Source organism: Onychomys torridus, chromosome 4 (genome assembly GCF_903995425.1).
Source record: "Onychomys torridus chromosome 4, mOncTor1.1, whole genome shotgun sequence".
Lineage (NCBI taxonomy): Eukaryota > Metazoa > Chordata > Mammalia > Rodentia > Cricetidae > Onychomys > Onychomys torridus.
The window spans coordinates 8,990,422-8,997,574 of record NC_050446.1 but is presented as its reverse complement, the minus strand read 5'-3'; the positions used below and the strand labels follow the sequence as shown (position 1 = coordinate 8,997,574).

The 7,153-nt window shown below is 44.9% G+C and overlaps 1 protein-coding gene across 1 annotated transcript in view; it reads left to right on the top strand.

The window, feature by feature from the left end:
* Window positions 1-7,153, top strand: part of Sptan1 (spectrin alpha, non-erythrocytic 1) — an 87,244-nt gene that overhangs the window by 34,816 nt on the left and 45,275 nt on the right. The gene's annotated exons all lie outside the window — the stretch shown is intronic.

Genomic DNA, 7,153 nt, shown 5'->3' with positions numbered 1-7,153 from the left:
GCGATACTTACTCAAATTTTAATTTCTGTTTGTACTTATGTGTGTTTCTGTGTATGTATGTTCATGAACACTCAGAGACCAAAAGAGGGTGTTGGATCCCTTGAAGCAGGAGTTAATGTTGATTCTGAGCTAATTTATGTGGGTACTGTGAATTGAACTCAGGTCTAAGAGAGATGTATACTTAACTACTGAGTCATCTCTTTAGCCCTTTGATATACTTCTTGTCTACATGTATTTTTTGTTGTTGTTGTTTGTTTTTTCAAGATGGGGTTTCTCTGTGAAACAGTCCTGGCTATCCTAGAACTTATTCTGTAGACCAGGCTGGCCTTGAACTTAGAGATCCACCTGCCTTGAACTCAGATCCACCTGCCTCTGCCTCCCAAGTGCTGGGATGAAAGGTGTGCCACCACCACCACCACCATCTGGCTGTCTACATGTTTTGTTTTGTTCTTTTTGTTTTCTTTCTTTGTGTCACAATATAGGTGTACAGAACAAGCTGTTGCTTGAACTGGATCCTCATGTCTCAGCCTCCCGAATGCTGGGGTTGTAGTATGTGTTACCTCATCTAACCTTTATTTGCTTGTCTCCAAAGCCACATTGCATTGAGGGCTCAGCCTTTCCTAGGTCTTTACCTGTCAAGCATTCTTGAAGATGTAGACAAAAGCTCTCAGCCTCAGCGAGGGGTAATCACCCCCACTCTCCTTCAGTAGACCTTTTGAAGAAGCTAGGAGCCAGGCTGAGTTCCCAGTATAGACATTTGTGCCGTATCTGTTGTGCTGGTGTCTGTCTGCTCTGGGTGTTCTGAAGTGGACCAGCCTATCTGCCCACTTACTGAATCTAGGCTTTTGTTGGTTTGGTTTGGTTTGGTTTTTGGGTTTTTGTTTTTTTGTTTGTTTGTTTTTCCCAAGACAAGGTTTCTTTGTGTAGCCCTGTCCTGGAACTCATTTTATAGACCAAGCTGGCCTAGAATTCACAGAGATCCACCTGCCTCTGCCTGCCTCCCAAGTGCTGGGATTAAAGGCATGGGCCACCACACCCTGGCTGAATCTAGAATCTAGGCTTTTGATTAGGAACTGTTAAGACTGTTCTTAGTAGTGATTATAAAGAAAAGTGTCAGTTGTCCTATAACCAACTGTTTAATTATATTGAGTTCATTTGACTAATGTATTACATCTTTCAATTAAATACAAGTATTTTTCATTGTTTTAATATAGACCTATAGTAAATAAAGTCAGTTGGCTTCTTACTCCCTAACAGAAATTTTACTAATTTTATAAGATTGTATATTATAACCCAGCTACAGATTGACCGGAGAGAAACAGACCAAGTGTTTGACTTTGGGAATTCATCTTGGGAGAGGACCCAATGCTGAGTTCATTTGTGCCCCATTTGAAGAGCTTATCAAAGCAGTTTTATGTGTGCTGTTAACTAGCATTTGTCAGGTTGCTGTTTGTAGCTGCTAAGGTACTACAAGACACTTGGCTAATGTCTTTAATTTTCACAAGCTTACAAGGTTCCCATTTCTCCATGTCATGGAAAGGTAGAAGAAATACTGAGGCCTAGAGAATTTTGAGTAAGCTGCCCAAAGTCCCACAGCTGAGAAGTAGAATTTCACTGTGCTGTTTCCAGTGTATTCCATGCCTATCTTTTCATAATGTTTCCTGTGTCTGCATCTCTGAAAGCTCCTGCTTCTGGCTCATGGCCATGTTAAGAAATTGCCCGAGTCAGAGCCAGGCCTTCTATCCCACCCTGAGTTCTACAGTTCCTTAAATGCTCTTGCTGCCCTACCTGCTCTTCTTCCTAGACTGTAGGCAGCCTGCATAGCCAGGCCCTCTCTGACTTTCAGAGCTGAGAAAATTGTGCCAGTGCCTGAGTCATGACTTGACTGTGTGAAAATAAAATTTGTGTGGCTGAACAGTAGACTTGAGGGTGAGGTCTGGCTAGTCTCTGTAACCCCATTCTTAAGCAAAGAGTTCTAACATCTAGTATTGGGGCTCACACTTTCCATAGTGATCTTGACCTGCCTTGGAAGTTTATTTGTCCCAAAAGTTAGCAGTTTAGTTTGGCAGGCAGCATTAGCACAAAGGAAAACGGGTGGTGTAGAAGATTGTGTCTGTGTCCTGTATAACCTGTCTTGTCACTGGTTTAGACTTTCACACCATACCGGACAGCTTGGCGCCCCATAGTCACGGCCACCCACATTGGGTCTCACATCCGAGTAGGTGGAGTATTGCCTTGTGATGCCTTTCATTTCCTTCTAGTCATGGCGTTGTGAACTGTGTGAGCTCTCATTTCCTCACAGATCGCCCTCTGCTGGTGAAACCTTCCTGCTTGCTTTTAAGAGATTCCACCCATGCTGACTGTTCCCTGTCTTTCAAAGTGTTTTGTTGTTGTTTTGTTTTGTTTTTTCTCTTGCTGAGAGTGATATCTCAACATGGGTGGATCCCAGATTCCAATTCTGTTTGTGTTTGAACCTGTGTGGTATATCTTTGCCTGTCAGTGTTACCCAGAAACTCCCAGTGTCTTAGGGTGGGCATAATCAAGGCCCCAAGGTGGAATCAAGTGCCAGAACACAGCACACAGGCTGAAATGGTTTTCTTAGCTTCTCCCAGTTCTCAGGTCCTTTCTGGGTCTGTGCTGTGAACACCCAATGATGCTGGGAAGTAAATACTCTGTGCTCTGGGGCTGCTATGTAGATGAGGTTTGAACTTAGCTTGAGATGTTGTGTTCAACAACTGTCACTGTAAGGCCCTCCAAAGCCTTTTCTCTGAAGAGCCATTTGAGAGCTGATGGTGTTCAATTCCTGTTTTCCGAAGATTTTCACATTGTAATTCTGTTTTAAGTTTAACTCTGCTGTTGTATGAGAGAGTGCAAGAGTACCACAGGGCACTTTGGAGGTCCTGGGACAGTTTTCAGGAACCTATTCTCTCCCTCAGCTGTGGCTTCTGGGAACTTGAGTTAGCTCCTCAGGCTCGAAAGGCAAGAGGGTAGCCAGAGCCACCTCACTGGCTTTTTTAGTTTCGTTTTTGTTTTTGAGACAGGGTTTCTCTGTGTAGCTCTGGCTGTCCTGGAACTCACTATGCAGACCAGGATAGCGTTGAACTCAGAAATCTGCCTGCCTCTGCCTTCCAGTGTGTGCCACCATGCCTGGTTTAAAGGTCTGCCTTCTAACCTCCAGACACGTTTGATGGAGTTGCACCGCCAGTGGGAGTTGCTTTTGGAGAAGATGCAGGAGAAAGGGGTCAAACTGCTGCAGGCACAGAAGCTGGTGCAGTATCTGCGGGAGTGTGAGGATGTGATGGACTGGATCAATGACAAGGTATGCTTTGAGGGCAGGTGTGCTAGGCCCCCCCAAGAGGAAGGAGCCTCCCTGTGATCTGCCTTGAGAGACAGTGTTAATGCAGTTGGTAGCCCTAGGTTAGAGGGAGGACAGGAGGGGGAGACTCTATCTTGGCTGCTGTCTAGGAACCTATGATTTTGTGACCCTGAAACTTAGGGTCTCTGGGACAGAACACTAGAGGACAGAAGTGAAAAACTGCATAGAGAGTTTTCCATTAAAGTGAATGTGGCCTCGTCCCTAATGTTTCTTCTCCATGGCAGCCTTTGTTAATTGACTATTACCCAGTGGCTCAAGCTGGTTCTCTCCCTTAATAGGAAGCAATTGTGACTTCTGAGGAGCTGGGCCAGGACCTGGAACATGTGGAAGTCCTGCAGAAGAAATTTGAAGAGTTTCAAAACTGATCTGGCTGCTCATGAAGAAAGAGTTAATGAAGTAAACCAGTTTGCTGCCAAACTCATCCAGGTGAGAAGCAGATTGATGTGTGCTGCTCACAACATCATGGGGACTTGTAGGATGTCCTGCGAAAGGGAACTTGTCTGTTTTTTTAGAGCCTTAGACATCTTATATGTGAGTGTTTTGCTTGTATATATGTATGTGCACTATGTGTGTGCCTGGTGCCTGCAGAGGCTAAAAAAGGATGTCAGATCCCATGGGATTACAATTACAGGTGAAAGTGAACTGCCATGTGGGTACTAGACTAGTCTTTTTTTTTTTGAGACAGGGATAGAAAGCAGTTTATTCAAAGAAATGGATTCTCTTTTGAGCTGCAGCTCTCTTCCTTTTACACAGACCCGAGCTTCTTCACAGTTGTGAAGACTTGCTTGTGCTCTGGAGCCAGGCCTAGAATAACTTGCTGAGGCCAGAGGTGGCACATAGATCGGCCCATTCTCTTCCTTGTGTAGGAGCAGCATCCGGAAGAGGAGCTGATCAAGACCAAGCAGGATGAGGTGAATGCAGCATGGCAGCGTCTGAAAGGCCTGGCTCTTCAACGTCAGGGGAAGCTATTTGGTGCTGCTGAGGTTCAACGCTTCAACAGGTACTGGGGCTGTGAGAGCTGAGCAGAGCTTTGCCTCTATGGTGTTCCCAGTGCACTTGGACAGATGTATAACTGGGTTGACTGGTCCTTCTTCTCTAGGGATGTGGATGAGACCATTGGTTGGATTAAGGAGAAGGAACAGTTAATGGCCTCTGATGACTTTGGCAGAGACCTAGCAAGTGTTCAAGCTCTGCTTCGGAAGCATGAAGGTCTGGAGAGAGATCTTGCTGCTCTAGAGGACAAGGTGGGTTGGTTTGTTTTTCTGAGACAGGGTTTCTCTGTGAAGACTTACTCATCCTGGAACTAACTATGTAGACCAGGCTGGCCTCAGAAACTCAGAGATCCGCCTGCCTCTGCTTCCCAGTTCTGTGCGCCACCACTGTCCAGCCACATGATGGATTTGAAAGCCACTGATTATTTAAGTCAGTTAGCAAGAGCAGGAGAATGGTGCTGACAAGAGTCTGTTTCTAGGTGAAAGCCCTGTGTGCTGAGGCCGACCGTCTGCAGCAGTCACACCCTCTGAGTGCCAACCAGATCCAGGTAAAACGAGAGGAGCTGATTACCAACTGGGAACAGATCCGCACTCTGGCAGCAGAGAGACATGCACGGCTTGATGACTCATACAGGTACTTTGGTGCTTAGCAGTCATGGTTCTTTCATTCTTGTATAGACAGGAGAGGCAGAGGGTCAATTTTAGATACCAAAAATGTTACTGTACCCTATGAAGAATCACCAATAAGAAAATGCAGAGTACTTTCCCTCACCTACATTAAAATCTTTTGTTTGTTTGTTTTGTTATTTTGTTTTGTTTTTTTCAAGACAGGGTTTCTCTGTGTAGTTTTGGTGCCTGTCCTGGATCTCGCTCTGTAGACCAGGCTGGCTTTGAACTCAAGAGAGATCCTCCTGGCTCTGCCTCTCGAGTGCTGGGATTAAAGGCCTGTGTCACCACCACCTGGCTTAAAATTCTTTTGGAGACTGGGAACTTTGTAGAGTATAGTTTGTACATAGTATTTATAACTTCATAAATTCTTCTATCCACTCTTACTTCACTTTGAACAGAAATACCCCATTGCTATCGGTATCATATAGAGTAGCCTATTAAAACTTAGTAAATAAAGAATTGGAAAGGTAAAGGGTACTTCTTACTCACCCTGAGTTGGCCCTGGTAATAACAGGAAAGTTAAAGACAGTGAGTTAGTGGCAGTGACTAGCCAGCACAGTATAGAGAGACCTATACAACAAACAGCAGAAAATGTGAGACAAGGTGGGTGTGTTACTGTGTACGACAGAACCTTTTTTCTGCCTTCTGCTGTCTTTAAGTTCAGTGACTTTTCCTTTCCCAGGACTAGGGTTTGTGTGGTTGACTTTTGAGAACAGAATTCAGAGCTCTAGGAAAGCCATCTTCTGTCCTGGGACCAGAACTGAAGTGACATCCTTTTATTTCTCCAAGGCTTCAGCGCTTTCTTGCTGACTTCCGTGACCTCACAAGCTGGGTGACTGAAATGAAAGCCCTCATCAATGCAGATGAACTGGCTAATGATGTGGCTGGCGCTGAAGCTCTGCTGGATAGGCATCAAGAGCACAAGGTAGTATTTCCATGATCTTCCAGAACTCACAGAGATCCTCCTGCCTCTGCCTCCTGAGTGCTGGGATCAAAGGCATGTGCCTCTACCACCATGTTTCAAGAAAGGTTTAAAGAACTTGCTAGGTGTGGTAGTACATAATTTTAATCTCAGCACTGGGAAGGCAGAGGCAGATGAATCTTTTGAGATCCAGGCCAGCCTGGTCTACATAGTGAGGTCCAGTCAGGGCTACACAGTGAGACTCTACCTTAAAAAAAAAAAAAAAAAAGACATTGCAAAAAAGATTGACCAAGTAAAATGACTTACCTAATGTGTAGCTGAATGGATGGTTTTTATAAATGGAAACATTCAATGTCAGAAGCCCAACAGGACTGAGAGCATTTGCAATGAATAAGCTAAGGCCACAAAAAAGCTAAGGCAATTTTGAGAAACATGGTAGAGGAAGGGAGGGATTCACTTTCCTGGATACTATAAAATTGTAGTATGCAAGTCTGTATGGCATAAAAAAGAAGAATGAACAGTAAATAGGGGGGCTTGGATCTATGTGAACATGTGGCGGCTTGATTAATGACATGTGGCCTACAGGGCTGGTGGCAAGCACTTCCCGGTTGGCAGATAATTATTTTCATATTTGGTTTCCGAAGCTGATGCTGACAGGAAGCACTTTAAACCTGCCACTCTCTCTCTTTCTTATCTTAGCAGTCTCACTTGTTAATGGGTGTTTGAAATTCAACAACCTTGTGTCCCTGCCACCCATGCCTTCCCACACTTCCCACCCTGCCCCAAAAGATACTGGAATATGCTCTCTCTTTTACTCTGCAGGGAGAAATTGATGCTCATGAAGATAGCTTCAAGTCTGCTGATGAGTCTGGGCAGGCTCTGCTTGCAGCTGGTCACTATGCCTCCGATGAAGTGAGGGAGAAGGTAAGAGAGTGAAAAGGGGCTTTTATAAAGAGAAAGCCAGGACCAGAGAATGCTTCTCTATCTCTGTGACCAGCTAGGGGCCCACCATTCATTGAGAGCACGTATTATTAGCCCAAGATTCTGCCACCAAGGGGCAGCTTTTTCCTGTAGAGACTTAAAAAAGATATATGTGGCTGCTCGTGGTGGCACACACTTTAAATCCCAGCACTGGGGAGGAAGAGGTGGGCAGGCAGATCTCTGTGAGTTTGAGGTCAGTGTGGTCTACATAGC